This window comes from Podarcis raffonei, chromosome 12, assembly GCF_027172205.1.
Source record: "Podarcis raffonei isolate rPodRaf1 chromosome 12, rPodRaf1.pri, whole genome shotgun sequence".
NCBI classification, from domain to species: domain Eukaryota; kingdom Metazoa; phylum Chordata; class Lepidosauria; order Squamata; family Lacertidae; genus Podarcis; species Podarcis raffonei.
Window position 1 is genome coordinate 33,373,915 of NC_070613.1, and position 23,258 is coordinate 33,397,172.

General features: G+C 44.0%; 1 protein-coding gene across 10 annotated transcripts in view; it reads left to right on the plus strand.

Moving 5' to 3' along the window:
* The window catches only part of HDAC9 (histone deacetylase 9), a 472,213-nt gene that overhangs the window by 288,534 nt on the left and 160,421 nt on the right, over positions 1 to 23,258 (plus strand). The gene's annotated exons all lie outside the window — the stretch shown is intronic.

Genomic DNA, 23,258 nt, shown 5'->3' on the forward strand with positions numbered 1-23,258 from the left:
TTATAATAAGCATTTCTGAATCCTTGGTGAACAACATGTGTTTTTCTTCCCCCATCCACAGGGTTCAATTGAATTGCGTGTTTTTAGCAATCAGCAAATCTAACAACGCCAGATATGTTCACACCTTAAGCATAGCGAGAAGGTTCTTGTTAGATCGGGAAACTCTTATTGCCGTGTGAGCTTTTGGGTAATTTGTAGACTTGGTATTCGCTCCAATGGATTCTACCACATTAGTTCTAGTGAAATGGAACTCATTGTTGTGTGAACTTTCTGATCAGGCTACTGCTGATCAGACCTCGGAATTTCTCTTCTCTTTTGGTTTCGCTCCATTTCTAAACTTCTTTGACATCTCAATGTATACTTTTGTCAATTTGTATATAATGTACCATACTGTAGTCCTAAACACTGTTAAAAAGAAGGGGGTTTACCCCTTCCTTGGTACTACCAGCCCAAATACCAGTGATCTGAGCTTTGTATATAGAATGTAACCTGGAGAAAATGAGTTGGAAGGCAAATGAAGACCGGCATAGAACGCACTTTTAAAAACTAAATTGGTTTTCCCTATGTGCTACTTAATTTTACGCCCCATCTTTTATCACTATCTTCATCTGTCTCCTTTGAGGATATTCCCCATGTGCAACATTATGCATGATATACCTGTATTTGTGTTGAAATGGTGGTGGCAAGGAACCAAATTACTGTATGACGGTGATTGCCAATTTATTTATTCAGCAAAAGCTAAGTATCACAATAGCACACAGCCTAGCACGGAGGTTTACATGCTTATACCAGTAGCAGGGGAACACATTTGTGTTTCCAGCACCCATCTTGGGGCCAACTTTTCCCAGTACCCTCCTCTCCTAGTTGGAAAATAAGTCAGCTGTTCATCCCAGAGTGCCCAGTCAAAGCCATTGAGCCTTAGTGTACTTGGTTTACCCAGACCCCTGGCCAGCTACTCTGTGTGTCAAGTAAAGGGGAATGTCTAGGTCTGATTCTCTTGGGAAATTTGTCCAAGGATGTCTAAAAACAGAGCAGGTTGGCAAATACTTTTCAGTAATACTGTAAGTATTATTTACTAAGGCACACATGCAGTTATAGGTAGTTGCAGCTCCAGAAGGACCATAGTCCTTTTGAATGCTCTAAAATCAGAACAGTTCAGTATGTAGCAAAAGCTGCCGTTTACTTAAGCCATTGCTGTGTCAGGTCCCTGCTGTTCTCCTGCAGAAAAGTAATTGTGTGAAGGTGGACAGGAAATGCCTTATAGAAACAGGAAGTCCAAGTGATTCATGCACTGTGGAATGTAAGAGGGGGCAAAGGGAAGCAGAGGATAGGGTTTTATTCTCTGTTTTCTAAAGGGCACTCTATGAAATGATTTATTGTCAAAGAAAATAACAAAGCAAGTAGGGAAATTGTTAAGGAAGCTTTCCAGTGAAACATTTCCTTTATATTCCCTTTTGATATGTTTACTTTGTTGTAGAGGTTTACTTTTGTTAAGCTAAAGATGCATTGTATTAAGGCCCCCTTTAATATGGATAATCCAAAACTGACCTGGAATCCTTGTTTATTTATATTTCTAAGGTATTTTAAGGTGCAGTATCTTTTTCAAAAAGAGAGCGCTGTTTTGCCAAATGGAAAAGTTGTTCTAATAAAAGCACGCGGTGTTTACATTTTTATTTTCTAGAATCCCATATAAAATGCTGCAAAGATACATTATCCTACCCACAACCTTTGTATCACAAAGAGACTTGCTAACAGATCCTTCATGCTTGCTGCACCAGTAAATATGATTTGTGCCACAGTTGACCATTTTCCTATTGATATATCATTTCAGTGTAGAAAGACATTTGTACACAAGAGACACACTGTCTTGAGTGACAGGTGTATACACCAGGGGTCAGTGAACTTTTTCAGCAGGGGGCCGGTCCATTGTCCCTCAGACCTTGTTGGGGAGGTGGACTATATTTTTTTAGTGAGGGAAATGAACGAATTCCTATGCCCCACAAATAACCCAGAGATGCATTTTAAATAAAAGGACACATTCTACTCATGTAAAAACACACTGATTCCCGGACCGTTCGTGGGCCAGATTTAGAAGGCGTTTGAGCCGGAGCCGGCCCCCGGGCCTTAGTTTGCCTACCCATGGTATACACCTATTCCACTCCCTGTGCATTTTATGACAGCAGTAGCTCATTGCATCTTTCCGTCATGTATGCACACATACAAACAGACATGTGAGTGCTTGTCACATGTGGTGGTGTACATTCCTCCCCCACACTTTCACAGAAAAAATTCTAAAGGTAAGAATGTGGTGCTGTGTGAAGCAATTCTGACTCTTTCAAGATATTGCTTCAACACAGCGGTAGGGCTGGGCGATATATTGCTATATCGTCCCAAACGGGTTTGAAGTCCATATCGCGATATCAGCTGCATTGTGACCTAGCAATGATATTGCAAATCATGGGATGTGTGTGTGTGCTAGGCAGAAATCACAATGTGGGGGAAACCATGAAGCTAGCCAATGCTTCTCTCGATTCCTGCAGCCCCTCTTAACTTTGCTGGCTCAGCTCTTCCCTGCCTCTTGCAGGGCGCAGCGAATCACAAGAGCAGCTGCTGGCAAAAATCACCATGCTGGAAAAAACATGAAGCCCGCCAATGCTTCTACATAGCTCCATCCTTATTTCAGACATCATGATATATCAGTAAATTGCAATGTTTAACTGGTGATCTATCACAATGTTGAAAATCAGATATTGCCCAGCCTTAGACCGCAGTTGTCCAGACAGGTCATATTTTAGGAACTGGTTACATTTTCCCATCATTTGTATTCCCTGGAGTCCAGCTGAGTAAGTTGCTCAGCTGGTACTATTTCCCTCTGATTTTAAAAAGTACCTGTGATAATTAGTCTAGGAAGAAAGGCCCCTATGCCATAATCCTGCTTATGTGCAGCGTAGCTCAAGCAGAAATATAGAAATCCACTGTTCAGACAAGCTCTTAAATGAATGCAGCCCATTTTCTTGTGTGTGTGGTGGCAGTGCAGAATGTCATGCCAATGTTTAGGAGCAAAATGCTAATTTCAATAGAGGGCCAGCGAAAAATGTTTCCATCAGCTTTATTAGAAGATGCATGAACACCGACTTCCAGATTTAAGGGCTTTAGTGTAAACAGAGAGATCATCTTCCTTCTTGAAGAAAAGTAAGAAATCTGATATTTAGATCCATAAAGTAGACATTTGTGAAAATATATTTTCCTATCTTGTACATTCTTTTTCACAGTCTGATCTTAGCCCACTCAACAAAGGATAGAGCATCTTTTAAAATACATTTTATTTGGGTGGATACCTGAATATAAGCAAACTTTTGTACAAAAATATTTCAAAAATGTGTAACTGTAAAGATATTTTTTATAAAGAATTGAGGAGAGTTTCCCCAGTATAGCCAGTGGACTTTCATGCCACTCATTTTTTTTTTAAAGAGAGGAGTTACCTGGAACCAGTGAAAAAGGAAAACTGGGTTTACGCAACCATCTTTCTAATTGCTAATTGTCACATTTTAAATCTATTGTATTTATTATAATTTACACCTTTGGTGATCTCTTGTTTTGTGTTGTAAATATATTCTGTTTGTATGTTCCCTATTTTGCCTTCTGATACAAGTCTATATATTCCTTTCTCAAATAAAGTTTTTTTCTCAAAAGATTCCCTTTCACATACTTGGCTTTGTGTAAACTTGATAATTCTAAGGCACTGCTTTCTCTTTGATATAGGCAAATATATTTGCTTAGTATTGTGGAAGGAACAGATTTAGGAGCATGCTTTTTATTCCATTACACAAAGTCTGTTTTTGACCTGTTACTTGATCCCACTTCAGCCATTACACATCGTACAAAAATGGAAGTATCTGTGCATGTTCATTTTATCCTCATCACATTTGTCTTGAACATGTGGGTCAACCATTGCATCATCCAAAAACTGCAATAACGCAAGTAAATACCAGTTTTCTGGTTATCCAGAATTTTGATAGCTAGCAATTGTTACTCCAAAGCCCCCCCCCCAAAAAAAAATCTTAAGTGATTTATTTGCCTATGAAAAGATACAGAAGTTTTAAGTGATGCCGATGACTGCAGATCTGGGGTCTTTATATCTATATATAAAATGACAGTGCTAAAACATCACAGGTAAGGACCTTTCCTTTGAAGATGGCTTCCTATAAGCTAGTGGCCTCAGTCTGGAACAAACTGGTTACATTTAAGTTTCAGCGAAATCAATGGGACACGTGGCCCTGGAGGCATATATAGAGTGATATAAGGCCCCTGTTTCTGAGCAGCATTCAGAACCCCTGTAAAAACTTTATATTCAGTCTGGTATGGGATGTGCTGCGCTTCACTATCTGTGGGCAAATGGGTTGCCTAGACACTGATCCCCACTCTTTGTGGTCTTCAGATATCTTTGCATGTGTGCAATAGGTACCACAACTGGTGGTGGACTGGATAGGAAGGAACCAGAGAGCACCTCACCTTCAGTTCAAGCAAGAGTAAAATCTGAGCCAAGGGAGCTCAGGGAAGAGATTGCACTACCTTTGGAAGTCAGCCATGCCTCCTTGGGGTGATCACCCCATTGAGGACAAGGTGGCTTTTAAAGGTGCTTCATGGAACTAGAATACTTCCATGACATTGTTATGGTCTGCATCTTGTGGAAATGCATTGCTGGCATACAACTTTTAAGAAAGAGAGATCTAAAAACAGGCAAAATGTTCATAACTGGCCGACTGGACTCTGCATCTGGATATGCAAACCATATTCTGTGGGTTTTAGCTGTTTTATAAATGGCGCTCATTTTTGCAGATGCCGCTACAAATGCTGCCATGATTCTTGGATCTTCAAGATGTTCCCTGCCATTAACTAATGTAGGCGGAGCAATGCAATTTCATTCATTGGCAACACAGTCCTGCAATCCAATCATTCCCACCGAAGTCCTCACTGAAATAAATTCAGTCTCTTTTCAATGCAACTATGCTGTTCTTGCCATCTTCATTTCCATCCTTGAGTAAAGGATGGAGTTGTATTGAATTAATGGCAAAGTCTCAACTGATTTCAATGTAACTAAATTTCACTCAACATCTTCCATTTCCATCATTGTCTGAAATCTTAGCTGCAGTGAATGAAATGGCAAATCTTTGTTGACCAATTTCTCTGCAACTAGATATCACACACCATGTTCAAAATTTGTAATTCCAAGCTCTAGTTTCCCTGTTTTATCTTCACTGGCATCCTGAGGTACTTTCAGATAGATGTAGGAGATTCCATTCTCCACTCAGGAACTGACAAAGATATATTTTTCTCTCTCCTATGTATTAGATTTAATTTTTTAATACTCCAAATTAACATTTGAAATTATTTGTCCCTGTAATTTTATTGAGATACTTAGGGACCCTACCAACAGTGATGACTAATTCTCTATCAGACTGTATTAAGGCCCTGTATAGCATGGATTGTGAGGCGGGTGGCACTGTGGTCTAAACCACTGAGCCTTGGGCTTGCCGATCAAAAGGTTGGCCGTTTGAATCCCCACAACAGGGTAAGCTCCCGTTGCTCGGTCCCAGCTCCTGCCAACCTAGCAGTTTGAAAGCACGCCAAAAAGTGCAAGTAGATTAATAGGTACCACTCTGGCAGAAAGGTAAACAGCATTTCCGTGCACTGATCTGGTTTCACCAGAAGTGGCTTAGTCATGCTGGCTACATGACCCGGAAAAACTGTCTGCGGACAAACATTGGCTCCCTTGGCCTGTAAAGCGAGATGAGCGCTGCAACCCCAGTCGTTCGCAACTGGACTTAACTGTCAGGGGTCCCTTTAACTTTATAGTATGGATTAAATTTTTACTCCACTAATAAAGGTCTTTACTGTATGTTCACTTCCATGAACTAGTGTTTTCTGGGGGGGGGGGGGGTCACCCCTGCCTACTAGCACACTTGTTGCTTAGTTGTTTATTTTTTAAAAATTAAATGGTCACTTCAATAGCCAAGTTTTGCGTGGGGCCAAGATCCAAAGAAGTGATGTGCATGCAAGGTTAGATGTGAGGAGAGAGAATGACACGAGTAGGTAGCCAGAGTGTCATCTCTTGCTTTGTCTGTGCTCATTACTGTTTTGCTGTTGCTAAAGAGAGGTCTGTGTTTAGATTCAAAAGTAGTTTGCTCATCTAGTTTGTGGGAACGGTTGCATGGAAAGAAACAAAAGAAGTCTCAGCTGTGCTTGAGTGTCCTGAACCCATGGCCTACCTGGCAGCAAGTCAGTATGCCAAGTCCAAAGACCAGGGGTCAACCCACACAAGCAAAGTCTGAAGGTCAGGAAACAAAGTCTATGGTCAATCCAACTAAATCAAGTCCAACAGTCAGGATACAGTCCAGAGTCATACCCCAAGCACAGTCCCGTAGAGGCCCAGAAGCATCCAAGCCAAGATCCATCAACATGGGCAGTTGAGCAGACACAGCACCTCAGCTCTGCTTCCCTTTGTACTTTGCATGCTGATTGCAGAATCTGGGCTTGATGAGGCAAGTGACCCTCACCTGTTCCAAGCCTCCTCCAGCTGAGGAATCACACACCTCCTCCCAGAGCTAGCGAGCCCCACCTGGCCAGCTAGGGAGCTGGGCTGTGGGCCCTTGCTTGCCTCAGCCTCCTAGAGCGTCCCTCCTGTTGCTCCCTATACATCAAAGCCCACTATGATCATGGAGACAGGGGCCCCTCTGGCTCTGGTGATGGGTCCTGCTGCTCTGGTTCCTGTGCACTGACTCCCATCCTCTGTCACCTTGTGAGTACTTCTCCATTCCCTGCTTGCCCAGGTGTGTCCCAGTCACAGCTACACCCCTTGCCAAGATCCTCTTCCTCCTTCCCATTTTCCTGCCAGTTTATGACAATGAGCTTCTCCCTCATGGGTCCATAACAGTTATTCAGATTCCAGCCTCCAGTACCTAGAGGAAGGTACTTTAGATTTTTGCAGTACAGTAGGTAATCATTAAAAAACCCAACTTCAAGCTCAAGCCCAAGACTTGCCTCTCTCACTGTTTTCTTTTAAGATGTTTCCAAGAAGTATAATCCTGTAAAACACTGGGCTTACTTCAGTCGGTCTACTTCCCTGTGAACAGCTATAATACTGTTCTTTAAATATTCCTTATTCTGAGGTGGTCTATAGCTGGGTGATTTTGTCCTAACCTGGCTTCACACTGGGAGAGTCCTGTTGATGGACACAGGGCTGCATCATGGAACATCAGTGCTGTTATTCAGAACAGGCCCTACCATTAGTCAAGTGGGGTGGCTGACTCGGATCACAGATGCTGGAGAGTGGGGAGCGGCACTGAGATTTTAGGGGGTGGTGTAGCTGTGTGGCCTGTCCACTGTTAGCCCTAAAGCTAGCTTGCACCCTTCAGATATAGTGGAGCATGCTGTTCCATTACCAAACTTGAAGTAAGATTCAACACCTGGTCTTGTGTGAGTTTCTTGTGGCTGATTAGCTGCTTTCTCTGTGCAAAGGTCAGAGGGGGCAGGGCTTCTGTTGAGGTAGGGGATTAGCTGTGGGAGGAGCTTGTCAGAGCTTGTAGGGCAGCGGCTGAAGAAGGAACAAAAAGGGTTTTCTTGTGTGAGTTTCTTGTGGCTGATTAGCTGCTTTCTCTGTGCAAAGGTCAGAGGGGGCAGGGCTTCTGTTGAGGTAGGGGATTAGCTGTGGGAGGAGCTTGTCAGAGCTTGTAGGGCAGCGGCTGAAGAAGGAACAAAAAGGGTTTTCTTGTGTGAGTTTCTTGTGGCTGATTAGCTGCTTTCTCTGTGCAAAGGTCAGAGGGGGCAGGGCTTCTGTTGAGGTAGGGGATTAGCTGTGGGAGGAGCTTGTCAGAGCTTGTAGGGCAGCGGCTGAAGAAGGAACAAAAAGGGTTTTCTTGTGTGAGTTTCTTGTGGCTGATTAGCTGCTTTCTCTGTGCAAAGGTCAGAGGGGGCAGGGCTTCTGTTGAGGTAGGGGATTAGCTGTGGGAGGAGCTTGTCAGAGCTTGTAGGGCAGCGGCTGAAGAAGGAACAAAAAGGGTTTTCTTGTGTGAGTTTCTTGTGGCTGATTAGCTGCTTTCTCTGTGCAAAGGTCAGAGGGGGCAGGGCTTCTGTTGAGGTAGGGGATTAGCTGTGGGAGGAGCTTGTCAGAGCTTGTAGGGCAGCGGCGCGCGCCTAGCGGCGCGCGCAGTTTGATCCATCTTTTAGATTTAGGGGAGCTAGTCTCAAACGTTTGTTGGGGGAGATATAGGTTCATTTGGGGGGATTTATTTGTCCTGTCTTCACGCTTTTTATGATGGAGGACCGCTGTAGTCACCCCCAACGACACCTTCTCAAGATGGAGGGTGAGGGAACAGCTGCAGTCGCCTGTGGTTCCTGCACAATGTTTGCCATCTTGCCAAAGGTTGCAGGCAGCTTTACCTGCAGCAATTGCATGTTGATTGCCCTCTTAAAAGACAAAGTCCAGCAACTGGAGGAACGTGTAGCTACGCTCCAAAGAATTAGAGAGCTGGAGCTCTTCTTGGAAGCAACAGAGCACACCGTCTCCACCAAGGAGGAGACAGGGGACTCCCCTGAGAAGGAGGCTAGTTCACCAACACAGGAGCCAGATATATGGAGAAACGTGACTCAAAGAAGTAGGAGGCCCAGGGTTCGCTCTGATTGTTTAGAAATACGCAATCGCTTTGAGGTCCTTTCCCCTAGCATGGAAGACGAAGAGCAGACTCCATTTGAGGATCTCTCCCTCATTACAGTCGATCAGGTATATGAAGACGAGCAGCAAAGGCAGTCTTCAGGGAATGTGCAGGCGACCTTGGAACAGACAGCTCACGGAAGAACCCCGACCAGACCTAAGAGGAGGCGTGTAGTGGTGATAGGGGATTCCCTACTGAGGGGAACAGAAGCAGTGATCTGTGGGCCTGACAAGATGTCTCGGGAAGTGTGCTGTCTCCCCGGGGCTAAGATCCAAGATGTAACTGAACGACTGCAAGGAATCATAAAACCCACTGACAAATACCCCTTCCTCTTGGTTCATGTGGGAACCAATGACACTGCAAGCAATAGCCTCCAGAAGATCAAAAGAGATTACGAGGCTCTGGGCAGGAAATTGAAGCAATTAAATGCACAAATTGTCATCTCATCTGTCCTCCCAGTTGAACGACGTGGCCCAGGGAGAGAGGGAAAAATAGTGGAAGTGAACAACTGGCTTCGCAAATGGTGTAAACAGGAACGGTTTGGATTCTTAGATCACGGAATGCAGTTTCTTGAAGATGGACTTCTGGCAAGCGATGGGCTGCACCTCACAACGGTTGGTAGGAATGTTTTTGCAAAAAATCTCAGAAACCTCATCAGGAGGGCTTTAAACTGACTAATGTGGGGGAGGGAGACAGTGCTCCTGAAGGTAGGAGTCTATCAATTGATGAAGATGATCATCCAAATGTCATAGACCGAATGGAGCAAACAGCACGCAGACCTAGTGGTGGGAGGAAAAAATCCTTAAATAAGAGACACGGGGGAATGATTAATGGACTTCAATGTCTGTACACTAATGCGCAAAGTATGGGAAATAAACAAGATGAGCTTGAGCTCTTGGTACAGCAAACTAAATATGACATAATAGGCATCACTGAAACCTGGTGGGATAAGTCCCACGATTGGAATGTAATAATGGAGGGATACAATCTATTTCAGAGAAACAGACCAGACAAGAAAGGAGGAGGAGTGGCGTTATATGTCAGGGATGTGTATACCTGTGAAGAGATCCAAGATTTAGAACCTCAAAGCCAAAGTGAGAGCATTTGGGTCAAAATTAAGGGAGAGAAGAATAACAGTGACCTCATTGTGGGAGTTTACTATAGATCCCCAAGCCAAACGGAGGACATAGATGATGCCTTCCTGGAACAGATGGCCAAGCATGCAAAAGGAAGGGAGATAGTAGTAATGGGGGACTTCAATTACCCGGATATTTGTTGGATGTCAAACTCAGCCAAGAGCATAAGGTCAAACAGATTCCTCACTGGCCTTGCAGACAACTTCATTGTCCAGAAAGTGGGAGAAGCTACAAGAGGAACAGCCATTTTAGATCTGGTCCTAACCAATGTTGATGACCTGGTTAGTGGGGTAGAAGTGGAAGGATCATTAGGCGCGAGTGATCATGCTCTTCTGAAGTTTACTATACAGCGGAAAGGAGCAGCCAAGCATACTAGGACTCAATTTCTCGACTTTAAGAAAGCCGACTTCATAAAACTTAGGGAAGTGCTGGGTGAGATCCCATGGACAGTAATACTAAAAGGAAAGGGAGTTCATGATGGCTGGGAGTTTGTTAAGAGGGAGATAGTAAAAGCACAACTTCAGGCAATACCAATGAGACGGAAACATGGAAGGTGCCTAAAGAAGCCAGGGTGGCTATCTAAAGAACTTTTAACTGAGTTAAGATTAAAAAAGGATGTGTACAAAAAATGGAAAAGGGGGGAAACCACCAAAGAGGAATTCAAACAAATAGCCAGCACGTGTAGACACAAAGTCAGAAAAGCTAAAGCACAGAATGAACTCAGGCTTGCTAGAGAGGTTAAAAGCAACAAAAAAGGCTTTTATGGGTATGTTCGTAGCAAAAGGAAGAACAAAGAAACAGTGGGGTCACTCAGAGGAGAAGATGGTGAAATGCAAACAGGGGACACAGAAAGGGCTGAACTCCTCAATGCCTTCTTTGCCTCAGTCTTCTCCGATAAAGAAAACAATGCCCGACCTGAAGAATTTGGAGCAAATGATTCAGCAGAGGAAACACAGCCCAGAATAACTAAGGAGATAGTACAAGAATACTTGGCTAGTCTAGATGTATTCAAGTCTCCAGGGCCAGATGAACTGCATCCAAGAGTATTAAAAGAACTGGCAGATGTGATTTCAGAACCACTGGCAGTCATCTTTGAGAATTCCTGGAGAACAGGCGAAGTCCCGGCAGACTGGAGGAGGGCAAATGTTGTCCCTATTTTCAAAAAGGGGAAAAGAGAGGACCCAAATAATTACCGCCCAGTCAGTCTGACATCAATACCAGGGAAGATTCTGGAGCAGATCATTAAGCAAACAGTCTGTGAGCACCTGGAAAGGAATGCTGTGATCACCAATAGTCAGCATGGATTTCTGAAAAATAAGTCATGTCAGACTAACCTGATCTCGTTTTTTGACAGAATTACAAGCCTGGTAGATGAAGGGAACGCAGTGGATGTAGCCTACCTTGATTTCAGCAAGGCATTTGACAAGGTGCCCCATGATATTCTTGTAAAGAAGCTGGTAAAATGCGGTCTTGACTATGCTACCACTCAGTGGATTTGTAACTGGCTGACTGACCGAACCCAAAGGGTGCTCATCAATGGTTCCTCTTCATCCTGGAGAAGAGTGACTAGTGGGGTGCCACAGGGTTCTGTCTTGGGCCCGGTCTTATTCAACATCTTTATCAACGACTTGGATGATGGACTCAAGGGCATCCTGATCAAATTTGCAGATGACACCAAACTGGGAGGGGTGGCTAACACCCCAGAGGACAGGAACACACTTCAAAACGACCTTGACAGATTAGAGAACTGGGCCAAAACAAACAAGATGAATTTTAACAGGGAGAAATGTAAAGTATTGCACTTGGGCAAAAAAAATGAGAGGCACAAATACAAGATGGGTGACACCTGGCTTGAGAGCACTACATGTGAAAAGGATCTAGGAGTCTTGGTTGACCACAAACTTGACATGAGCCAACAGTGTGACGCGGCAGCTAAAAAAGCCAATGCAATTCTGGGCTGCATCAATAGGAGTATAGCATCTAGATCAAGGGAAGTAATAGTGCCACTGTATTCTGCTCTGGTCAGACCTCACCTGGAGTACTGTGTCCAGTTCTGGGCACCACAGTTCAAGAAGGACATTGACAAACTGGAACGTGTCCAGAGGAGGGCAACCAAAATGGTCAAAGGCCTGGAAACGATGCCTTATGAGGAACGGCTAAGGGAGCTGGGCATGTTTAGCCTGGAGAAGAGGAGGTTAAGGGGTGATATGATAGCCATGTTCAAATATATAAAAGGATGTCACATAGAGGAGGGAGAAAGGTTGTTTTCTGCTGCTCCAGAGAAGCGGACACGGAGCAATGGATCCAAACTACAAGAAAGAAGATTCCACCTAAACATTAGGAAGAACTTCCTGACAGTAAGAGCTGTTCGACAGTGGAATTTGCTGCCAAGGAGTGTGGTGGAGTCTCCTTCTTTGGAGGTCTTTAAGCAGAGGCTTGACAACCATATGTCAGGAGTGCTCTGATGGTGTTTCCTGCTTGGCAGGGGGTTGGACTCGATGGCCCTTGTGGTCTCTTCCAACTCTATGATTCTATGATTCTATGATTCTATGATTCTATGATTGGCTTTGGTACGTGGAGTTGGACTTGTGGACTTTGTTCTTTGCCTCAGGCAACACAATATCTTGGTCTCACAGTGACTACTACTTCTGGATTTCAGGGTGTTCATTACAAGTTTTGTGTTCCGTTGGTATGGTGCATTTAAAAAGAAACGACATATATTTGGCGCATTTGTGCAAGTTGCGTGCATTTCTTATTAAATGAAGTGAAATAAGTACTTAGTTTAGTGCTTTGCCAAAAGGTTATTGGGCAAACAACAGTCTTAGTGTGCCAAGCCGGGTTTTCTTTCCAAAATACATACTTCTTTATGTTGAAACTCATTTTAAAATGATGGCTGAGGTTTATCATATATGAGAAATTTTCTAGACATCTCTTTTTTCAAAATAGTAGTGATTAATCTATTCTACCACCATGACAATCATTGATGAGGTGCTTCTTCCAAATAGGCTAGTAATCTTGGCGGATGGATCCTCTAAGCTTTACCGGTGATCTAATCTGGCACCCGCGTCTGCTGAGCAGCTGAGCTAGGAGTTCTTTACCAGCACACATTTGAGCTAGTTGTGATCATCCTCTGCCAAACAAAGCCAATGGTGACAGATTAGTTCAGCCTGCCAATGGCAATTCCACTGGAAACATCAGAAAGTGCTGATAAATCTACTACGTAGCTAAGAGCCAATATACACATCAAGAAGAAGGCATATTGTACAGCCTTCCTGGGACTCGGCTCCTTAACAATGCAAATGGGCCATTATATGATGGAATATCTTCTCAGTTGGGAATAGGAAACCTGTAGCCCTCCAAATGTTGGACTCAGCTCACATCATCCCTAGCCACTGGCCAGGTTGGCTGAGAACTGGAGTCCAGCAACATCTGAAGGACCACAGGCTCCCATCTCTGTCCCAGCTTTCTTAAATAATGTCTGTGTGTAGAAAACCAGCAAGTTAGGAAGAAGACAAAGTATCTACCTGACATGCTTACTTCCCATAGGCAAGAGGCATCATCCAACCACCTGTAATTGAAGGAGCGCAGCAGCTTTGAGGAGGTTGCACCATGTACTTTCCACCACCACCACCACCCGCCCCCGAATGTGCAGGTCACCTAAAATGCAGTGGAACTACCTTGAACCTGCATAGAGTTTTGCATTTCAGTGCCAGACTGGAAGTTGGGGGAAGACATCCTCATAGAAAGTATCATAGAATCATAGACTTGTAGGGTTGGAAAGGGCCACGAGGGTCCTCTAATCCAACCCTCTGCAATGCAGGAATCTTTTACCCAACTGTTTGAAGGTTGTAGAGACCGATGGAGGAGAGACATGTTTTGTTGCAGCTGGGGCACCCAGTTGTGCTGCTTCAGATGCGCCATGGCATTTCTTCTCTCTGTGCTCCTCCCACTTGTTGGGGGAGCAATAAGAGGAGAGGATGATGGCCTTGATGCCCTGCTCAAGAGCTTTTCAGAGGTATCTAGCTGGTTGGGCTATATGGATCTTTTGCCTAATCCAGCAGGACTCTTCGTATTTCTCAGAGGAGAAAGTTGTGTGAATCTCTTTTAACAATGTGTGCATCTGCACAGTTTTGACAGGGGCAGGCTACACTGATTCAAAATGGTTCTTGAAAACACGAAACTTGAGCGTTACCGATTCCCTAAACTGTTGGATCTTGCCAATTTGACCTGGCAGCCTTCCAAATACACATATATCCACGCAGGCCATTTGGGCACAATGGCAGGGAGTTGATGAAGGGTCTTTATTATTCTTAACTTTAACTTTTCTTTTTGTGAGCATCTTACATTTCTCAAACGATTACGCTTTTCCCAGCACTGGCCTAGCATAAAAGATTTACTGTTACAGTTTGTGTGTGGCCAGGCAGTGGCATATGGAAAACATGTTTCCTGCTATTTAATTTAATTACTCCAATCACGTGCCAGCCCCGGGCATGTCATGCTGGACCTGTGAGGCTCATTGTCTGTCAAAGAGATGGACAATATCTTGGCTTTGTTTAGTTGCTCTGCAGGCTGCAGATAAAAAAAACCCTGAAATGCCGACTGTTTGTTTAACCAAACTTTGCATTTTTTACCATTTGGCTTTGATTTCTTTTTTTGCTTTGCAAAAGAGAGAGAGAGAGAATGACATTTTGGCCCTGTTGAGCTGAAAGAGAAACATTAAGGATCGGAAGATGAACTGTCACATTCTGAGGTTTCCTATATGAAAAAGTTTTCTGGTTTAGAAATGAGCTTTGTTAGCAGAAATTAAAGAGACATGAATCACAGTTTATTTTAGACTTTGCTGCTAGCGTGGCACAATGTGGGGAGGGGTGGGGGGTGGGGAGGAAGGCCCCGGCTGTGTTTATTTCATTATAATGAATTTAATTTTGATTTAGCTTTTGGTGGTCTGGCAGTACCACTTTGTTTTTAATTTGCCTTCATTTTTAATGCATCAAGCACCAAACGACTGCTTCCTTTTGAAGTAATTCGCAGGGGTGTAGGAAGTGGTCTCTCTAGCTTACACTGGCAGGCAGCTGCTCATGGATTCAGGTAGAGATTTCGTTGAACGCGAGACTTTCCACCAAGGATGAGATCCTGAGACCTTCTGCACAAAGCAGATGCCCTACCACTGAGCTATAGCCCTTCATAGTCTACACACCGTTTTTGTGTGTGAAGATTTTTAAAATTTCGTTCCATAAGGTATATAAAGCAGAGATAACAACTGATGGAAAACAAAGCTGTAAAATGGGCACATAGGAGTAAGTAAAGGTAAATATGGGTTAAATAACAAAGTCCAAGTGCTGGAAACATAGCTGTCAACGTTTCCCTTTTTTAAAGGGAAAATCCCTTATTCCAAATAGGATTCCTTGCAAGAAAAGGGAAAAGTTGACAGCTATGATTGGAAGGTCTTCTGTTGGTAGGTCAGGATCTGCTGCTGGGTGGGCTGATCTGAGGTGAGCTGCAACATCAGCACTGCCACCCATACAAATATAGGGTTGTTGTTGTTGTTGTTGTTGTTGTTGTTGTTGTTGTTGTTGTTGTTATTTACACATACATACATATCCTGCCCACCTGCCCACTCTGGGTGACTCCCAATAAAATATTAAAAACACAATAAAGCATCAACCATTAAAAACTTCCCCATACAGAGCTGCCTTCAGGTGTCTTTAAAAAGTTGTATAGTTCTTTATGTCCTTGTCATCTGACAGGAGAGCGTTCCACAGGGCTGGTGCCACTACCAAGAAGGCCCTCTGCCTGGTTCCCTGTAACCTCACTTATCGCAGTGAAGTAACTGCAATAAGACCCTCAGTGGACCTCAGTGCCTGGGCTGAATGATGGGGGTGGAGACACTCCTTCAGGAATACTGGGCTGAGGCCATTTAAATAAAATAAATGGATCTCCAGGTGCAACCTTTTCAGTTAAAGGTGGGTCTGATTCTGAAAAGGTTGGAGATTACCAAGTCTGACTGTAGCTCTGCAGAGTTTCAGACAGGATCCATTTCTCAGCAAAACCTGGAGATGCCAGGGACTGAATCGGGGGCCATTTGATGTGCATTTTACTCTTCAGAAGACGGTCTTCTATTTGGAGGGCTGCCTGGTCCATGTCTGGTTTAAAGACAAAGAAGGGAGAGCAAGCAGAGCCCTTGAAGTTGTCCACCACTGGTCACCAGCTCACAATATTTTCTTCCCCCACCTCATGGTTAGATGCATTGCATTTCTGTGCAAATCACAGCAGTTATTTCTGTTTGCAGAGTGGTTTATTATTTCTGTAAATCAGCATGGGTGGATCTAAACACAGGAATACAACCATGTTCAATTTTATTATGCAAATCGGTGCCCAATTTTTGGGTGGTGCTTAAGTGGCTGCCCTGTGTGTTCTGCCCCTGAGGTAGGATCCTCCACTAACACAATGGGGGCGGGGCGGAGAGAGACACCAGAGTTATTTGGAAATATGGGATGTCTTGTCTGCATATCTGTGCAGGAATAGCCTGGCCATTAGAAAAACCTTGCCAGCTGCCAATGTAGAGATCACACCTGTCACCTTCAAAGCTCTGAATCTTGGGGGGCAGGAACGCAGCTATGACAACAAGCCACCACTCTTTGTGACTTGCTCACAAAAAACTTTTACTACCTTACCTGCCCATACATACCTGTCCTCCATTTGTGGTACAGAGATGGCAGAAGGAAACTCTCCTTCAGTTTATCAAGTTTTGCCTGGTTGCCTAGATATTATTTTGAATTGCCACAGGTGATTAGGCGTATAGCTATTTACAAGCTGGTCTTCAGGGTCCTGATTGTCCAGGCTGGAGGTCCACACCAATGGTACGATTATCAAAGAAAGCTGTACAGGATCCAGTGCGGTCCTGGAGCACCTCCACAAATGGAGCAGCTCTACAAATTCAGGTGGAATTTGGCTGCAGTTAGGAGATGTGTGTGTAAACGAAGAGCAGTTTTTTTCCTGTGGGATCTCCATCTTAATATTTACCCAGCTGGTTGACGAAGTGCCTGAAAGACAAATTGACCACTGATTATTCTTCTGTTGGGAAGCCAGCTTGTAATACCACAGATAACTGCTACCACTCGGAAGGGGGAAATGGCATTTATCTCAATAAACACAGTCGTGAGGCCAGTAATGATTTAAACATAGTTTGAGAACAAATTTCTGTGTACAGCAAATTGAGCCAAAACCAAAAAATGTATAGAACGCATTCAGCCCCAATTTATTAAAGGCACTCTGTATGTTTATGTATATAAGCAAATGCAATCTCCCATCAGGAAGAAGGAGCTCAGTGGGAACAGGAACCAACTCTAAACCAATTACTCCAAATAACCTATCGCATGGCCAATTCCCCGGGTGATTCCCATGTACCAGGCCGCAGCAAAAGTGCTAAAATTAATGACTCTAGAATAAACTCTTTGAGCCCAGACCAGGTAAAGTTAGTTGTGATTCAGGCTCACCAAAACCAATGGAACGAGTTAGCAGTGGCTGACTGAAGTGCAACTTTGTCAAACTGAACTTTCAGGAAGATTCACGTTGTTGACGTCAGGGAGAAAGGTGGCAAAACTGGGTTACATTGAAATCGATGGCTCTTACACCCCCGTTTAACTCCCGTTGATTTTAATAGGGCTTCAGCATGTCTGTCTCTGGATTACACCCTCATTTTCTTCCGTAGATTCAGTTAGATATGAATGGGAAATAAACAATAATTCAGTTACCTATGAGCACAGCCCAAGAGGTGTTATAGATGCAGAAGCTCTCAGGTTCAATCTCCAGAATCTGTAGGTTACAGCTGGAGAAAGGCTCCTGTTTAAAGGAGATATGCTGCCAGTCAGTGTACACAGTACTGAGCTAGATGGCTCAATGGTTTCACTCATTATAAGGCTGTGTTCTTTTGATCCAGTTTCTAAACCAGCAGGACCCACCATGCTGCTTAGATGGAAACAGCACTGCTTGCCAGCAGAGGTGTGTGATACCCGGTCATGACCTGGATAGGATGTCCCAATTTTCATCAGAGAAATGTTGGAGGGTATGGATAATCTGGGTGGATAATGGGGTGCAGGTTTACTAAAAAGGAGGTCTTGTGGACTCTGTTAACCATCTACTGAGGTCCAGCTCCAAGGGCCTTCTGGCGGTTCCCTCACTGCGAGAAGTGAGGTTACAGGGAACCAGGTAGAGGGCCTTCTCGGTGGTGGCGCCCACCCTGTGGAAGGCCTTCCCATCAGATGTCAAGGAAATAAACAACTATCTGACTTTTAGAAGACATCTGAAGGCAACCCTGTTTAGGGAAGTTTTTAATGTTTGATGTTTTATTGTGTTTTTAATATACTGTTGGGAGCCACCCAGAGTGGCTGGGGAAACCCAGCCAGATGGGTAGGGCATAAACTATTATTATTATTGTTGTTGTTGTTGTTGTTATATCCAACTCTCCAAATCCCATCAGTCCCAGCCAGCATGGCTAATAGTGGGGACTGATGGGAGCTGCTCTGAATCCTCACTACCTTAGTCCACAAAGTAAAAATGGAACTGGAAAGAATATAGGAAAATGACATAAAGACAGAGGTGAAGAAGCCTGGGGGGCTGACTACAGCCCTCCAAGCAGCACTGCCAGGCCCTTGAGGGAATTTCCATCACTTGCTCCCCGCCCCCCCCACAGTGCTTTTGACTGGCTGGGATGTGCCCTTGAACTCCTACAATGCCTCTTGCTTGTTGGACAGAGGATAGAGAGGCATGAGCTTGTGTAGAAACTGGCCTATAGCACAGAGGGATTTAACAACCAGTCCCTCTTCCCAAGGAACTCTGGGAACTGCAGTTCTTTAAGGGGAACAGGCAGCTCCTAAGAACTCTCAACACCCCTAGTTCCCAGAATTCTTGGGGGGTGGGGGTGGAGCCATGACTGTTGAAAGCAGTATCACAGTACTTGAAGGCTATGTTGCGAATGTGGCTTTAATGAAATTTGCCCCGCATCCTGTTTCAATGTGATCACAGCTTTCAGTCATAGCAGAATAAATGGAGGGAGTAAGAGGGCACAGGTGATCAGCATAACACAGGCAAATGAACTACAGGCAAGGAAGCCATTGCTGGTTTTGAGTCCAAGAAAACAATAACCTTCCCTCACTCATCCCTGTTCCCAGTAGCCGCTTTTGGTACTCTTTTGGCTGTAGAATATACCTAACAAACTGGTGACTCTGCGAGGAGTTTCTGGAAATCTTTTTCTGCGGCTAACACAGAAGGTCTCTGCACGTTGCTCTCTTGCCGTTCCAGCTTCCAACGTTTTTTAAATGATCTGTGATTGAACCTTCCTTTGAAGATAATTTATGGAGGGAGCAGCTCCCTACCTTCTTTGTGGTTCACCACAACTTCTAGAAAGGTTAGTGGGAGTGCACTAAAATAATAGGACAGGCTTGGGCTCAGCCTAGCCTTGGCTCCTGCGAAACTGCTGCACACGTGTTTCTGTGGTTTCTCTGCGTAATAGGTACAAATGCAAACACAGCTATCCCAAGGATGTGTGTGTCTGGGCGAAGAGACAGACAAGGTTGTGCATTTACCTTGCAAATACAGATTTTAGCAGTGTTAAGTTGAGGTCTGGATGTCAAACTTCCTTAGAGCTAAAAACCAAAACCCCATAACCTTGTGGAATGTAAGCAGAAAAGTAGTCCTGTTATCTTAGGTGCCACCTAGTAGCATTGTTAGAGTTCAGTGGCAATGCTGTCAAAATATTTTGGAAATGGCAAATGGTTTTTTCATCAATCCAGGTGGTTTTTCTTTTCTTTTCATGAGGGGGTGAGGAACACTCATTTGTCACCAGTAGTTCAAAGGCCACGTTAAATTCCATGTTCAATGGAAACAAATCTCTGACCACAACCCTCCAGGAAATATTATTCAAGGGGGACTATTATTTAACGGGATTTATAGATTGCTTAATCACCCACAACCTCTAAGGGGTTTTCATAGAATGTAAAATGTTCATTAAATCCCCCCAACCCCTGGTAAAATCAAAGGTTGAAAGCAAGGTAACCTAAAATTAAGCAAAATATAAGAAAAGTATAAAATATAATTATATAATAAAATTGTACGTCTTGATTGGCTTTTTTTTAGCAGGTGCCTAAAAACAATATAGCAAAGGTGTTTGCCTAGCACAGGTGACAGAGAATGCAGGTGATATAGCTAAGAGATGCTGCCACACTGACGACATGCTGAAGGTGCCATGTTCAGTCCCTGGCTTTGTTATTTAAAAGTTATTGAGGTAAAGGATATCAGTGGCTACCAGCCTTAATGGCTCTGCTCTGCCTTCATGGTCAGAGACTGTATGTTTCTGAATACCAGTTGCTGGAAACCTCAAGAGAGGAGAATCCTCTTGTGTTCAGGTCCTGCTTGCCCTGCTTGCCCAGGCCAGTGACCCATCTAGTCCAGCATACTCTTGCCTTCTTACTTTCTTAAGTATGACATTTCAGATGATGGGAAAGATAACGGCATGAAATGGTGAAGAAATCACTGTTAGGATAGACAGGGCTGGACTAGATGGGCCTATGGTCTGAGCTGGCTGAGAGAACTTCCTATGTCAAATATCTTTGCATTACCACATGATGATAAGTGATGGCATGGATTTGTGTGCTGACATCTTGATTGGCAAAGGGGGCGAATTCTGTAAGGTGGTGCCTCCTTGCTACAGCTGTATTTTGAGCATAATGCCTAGTTCCATTCTCAGGAAGGAAGGTCTTTTGGTGGCCCCATGGAGGTTGCAATCTCCAAGTCTATCCTACCTCCCAAAGGTAAATAATAATAATAATAATAATAATAATAATAATAATAATAATAATAATAATAATAATTTATTTATACCCCGCCCATCTGGCTGGGTTTCCCCAGCCACTCTGTGCAGCTTCCAACACAATATTAAAATACAGTAATGCATCAAACATTAAAAGCTTCCCTAAGCAGGGCTGCCTTCAGATGTTGTCTAAAAGTCTGGTAGTTGTTGTTCTCTTTGACATCTGGTGGGAGGGCGTTCCACAGGGAGGGTGCCACTACCGAGAAGGCCTTCTGCCTGGTTCCCTGTAACTTGGCTTCTCGTAGTGAGGGAACTGCCAGAAGGCCCTCAGTGCTGGACCTCAGTGTCCGGGTAGACAGTCCTTCAGATATATTGGACTGAGGCCATTTAGGGCTTTAAAGGTCAACACCAACACTTTGAATTGTGCTCAGAAACGTACTGGGAGCCAATGTAGGTCTTTCAAGACCAGTGTTATGTGGTCTCGGCAGCCGCTCCCAGTCACCAGTCTAGCTGCCGCATTCTGGATTAGTTGTAGCTTCCGGGTCACTTTCAAAGGTAGCCCCACACAGAGCACATTGCAGTAGTCCAATGTAGGACAGGTATGTTGGTCTGATCTTCTTAAAACACACACAGAGACAAGCCAATGTGTCAAATGCTTCTTGCATCTCTAATTCTGTTTTGGAATAAATCACTTAGTTTAAGGAATATGATACTAATGTTTTCTAGGGATGGGAGAGAAATTAGTTCGGTTTATGTTTGGGGGGGGGAGCAAACAGCTGTGGAAATGGCGTGAACTGAAGAGATTAGAAAATGGAGAGAAACTGAAAGTGACCAAGCCGTTCAATTCTTCCATTACACTCTAGCCAAAAATTTGGTTCCAGATCCACCTGGTTAAAAAACCAATGAGAGCAGGAGGTGCAAGCACTATGTTTTATCCGCAGTCTTATACATTGTGTGTACTTAAATCCTGCCAAAAACAGTGGTTCAGTGTGCAAAATGCAAAAAGAGCCCTGATGGATCAGGTCTAAGCCTCATCTGGTCCAACATCCTCTTCTCACAGTGGCCAGGCAGATACCTTCCATAACCGAGGGCAGGATTGTAGGACTCGAAAGCAAAGCAGCCTGTTTTTTACTGGTCTAAGCCAGAAATGTGAAAGGTGGGTGGGCCAAGCTTATGAAATACAATTCAAGATGTTTTGAAAGAAGAGGGCCTAGGAGCTGCACCTACAGCATGTTCTCGTGGCAACCGACCCCTTTGCGGAAACCATTGTAATATCTGGGCTTAGGCACTGGAGGTAGTGAGTGATGTCCAAGATGAGAGATTTATAGCATATGCTGAGCATAACGGTATGAGCAGGTTTGGCTGCCAAATGGGACTGTGATTTAAAGAGGGCATTTGAAGAGGGCGCCTTTGGTCTGATAGGTGGTGTATTTGTTCGGTGGCTAGAATTCACTCAAGGAAGGGTGGTTTATTATTATCGTTGTATTTGATGCCCTAGCCAACAATAACTGGGGAAATGGAGAGATCCAAATTGTCCAGCTCTTGGTGAGAGGACGGAATGAAATACTTGGCTACGGAGGGGATGGGGAGCCAAATTTCATGGCGCTGTGGAGTGGCTCGGTTCAGAGAGCACTTATGTGGTTTATCACCTTTCAAGAAAGAACCAACGAGCCCAAATCGTGGCAATTTGAAGTAGAAAGCAGTGTTCTTTTCCTTTGAGGGAAGGCTGCCTAAAACGGAGGAGACAGCGATTTTGGAACACATCCCTGAACTTTTACCAAAAAATGTGTGTGGGGGGCTCTTACTACTAGCTTGGCTTCACTTTTGAGATCACTGCCTACTTTTAAATCCTTTCAGCAAGACCTCACTCCGTTCGGGTGACCCGCATGAATCACTGCGGAGGAAATCAATGCACTCTCCCTTTACACACACACACAGACACACACACACACACAACCGCTCCCCCATTCCCAATCTGGTTTGGATTTGATTTTTAGCATCAGAAATATAAACAGAAGCAAAACGTTTCATAAGATCACAGGATACGGCTGCAATTCAGCTTAATACAGCTGCGAGAGTACCTTGAGCTGGAAAGCGCTTGTAATTCTTAGAAAGAAAAGATGTGTCTGCTATGACCCAGAACTGCATCTTTGAACTTTGACTGGGACTCTCGGTTTGCCCAGGAGAACAAAGTTATGCCTTTAACATCTTAGCCTAGTAAATCATCGGCTTAATGGGTTCGCCTTTTCGGACTCCCCTTTATAGCTGATGCTAGTCTTTAGCGATAATGTCTGTATTCCTTCTCTCTCACGTAGCATTCTCCTGAGCAGGCTCTTTGGAGTGGGGCTTTAGAACTGGCAAATATCTTAGCAACTCATACTAAGCTTTAATGATGACAACGCACAAAGGCATCTGAGGCCTTTGGGTAGGAAGTTTAGGCAAAAGGGAGGCCCGCAGGGTGTTTGCCATGAAAGAAAGAATAAACCAAATCCTTGGTTTTTCTCTCCGGTTTCAAAACATTCTATACTGTTTGCGACAGAATTCCCTAAGATTAAAATTTCAATGATGATAATAATAACAATAGAAAGAAAGCGTTGTGCATTT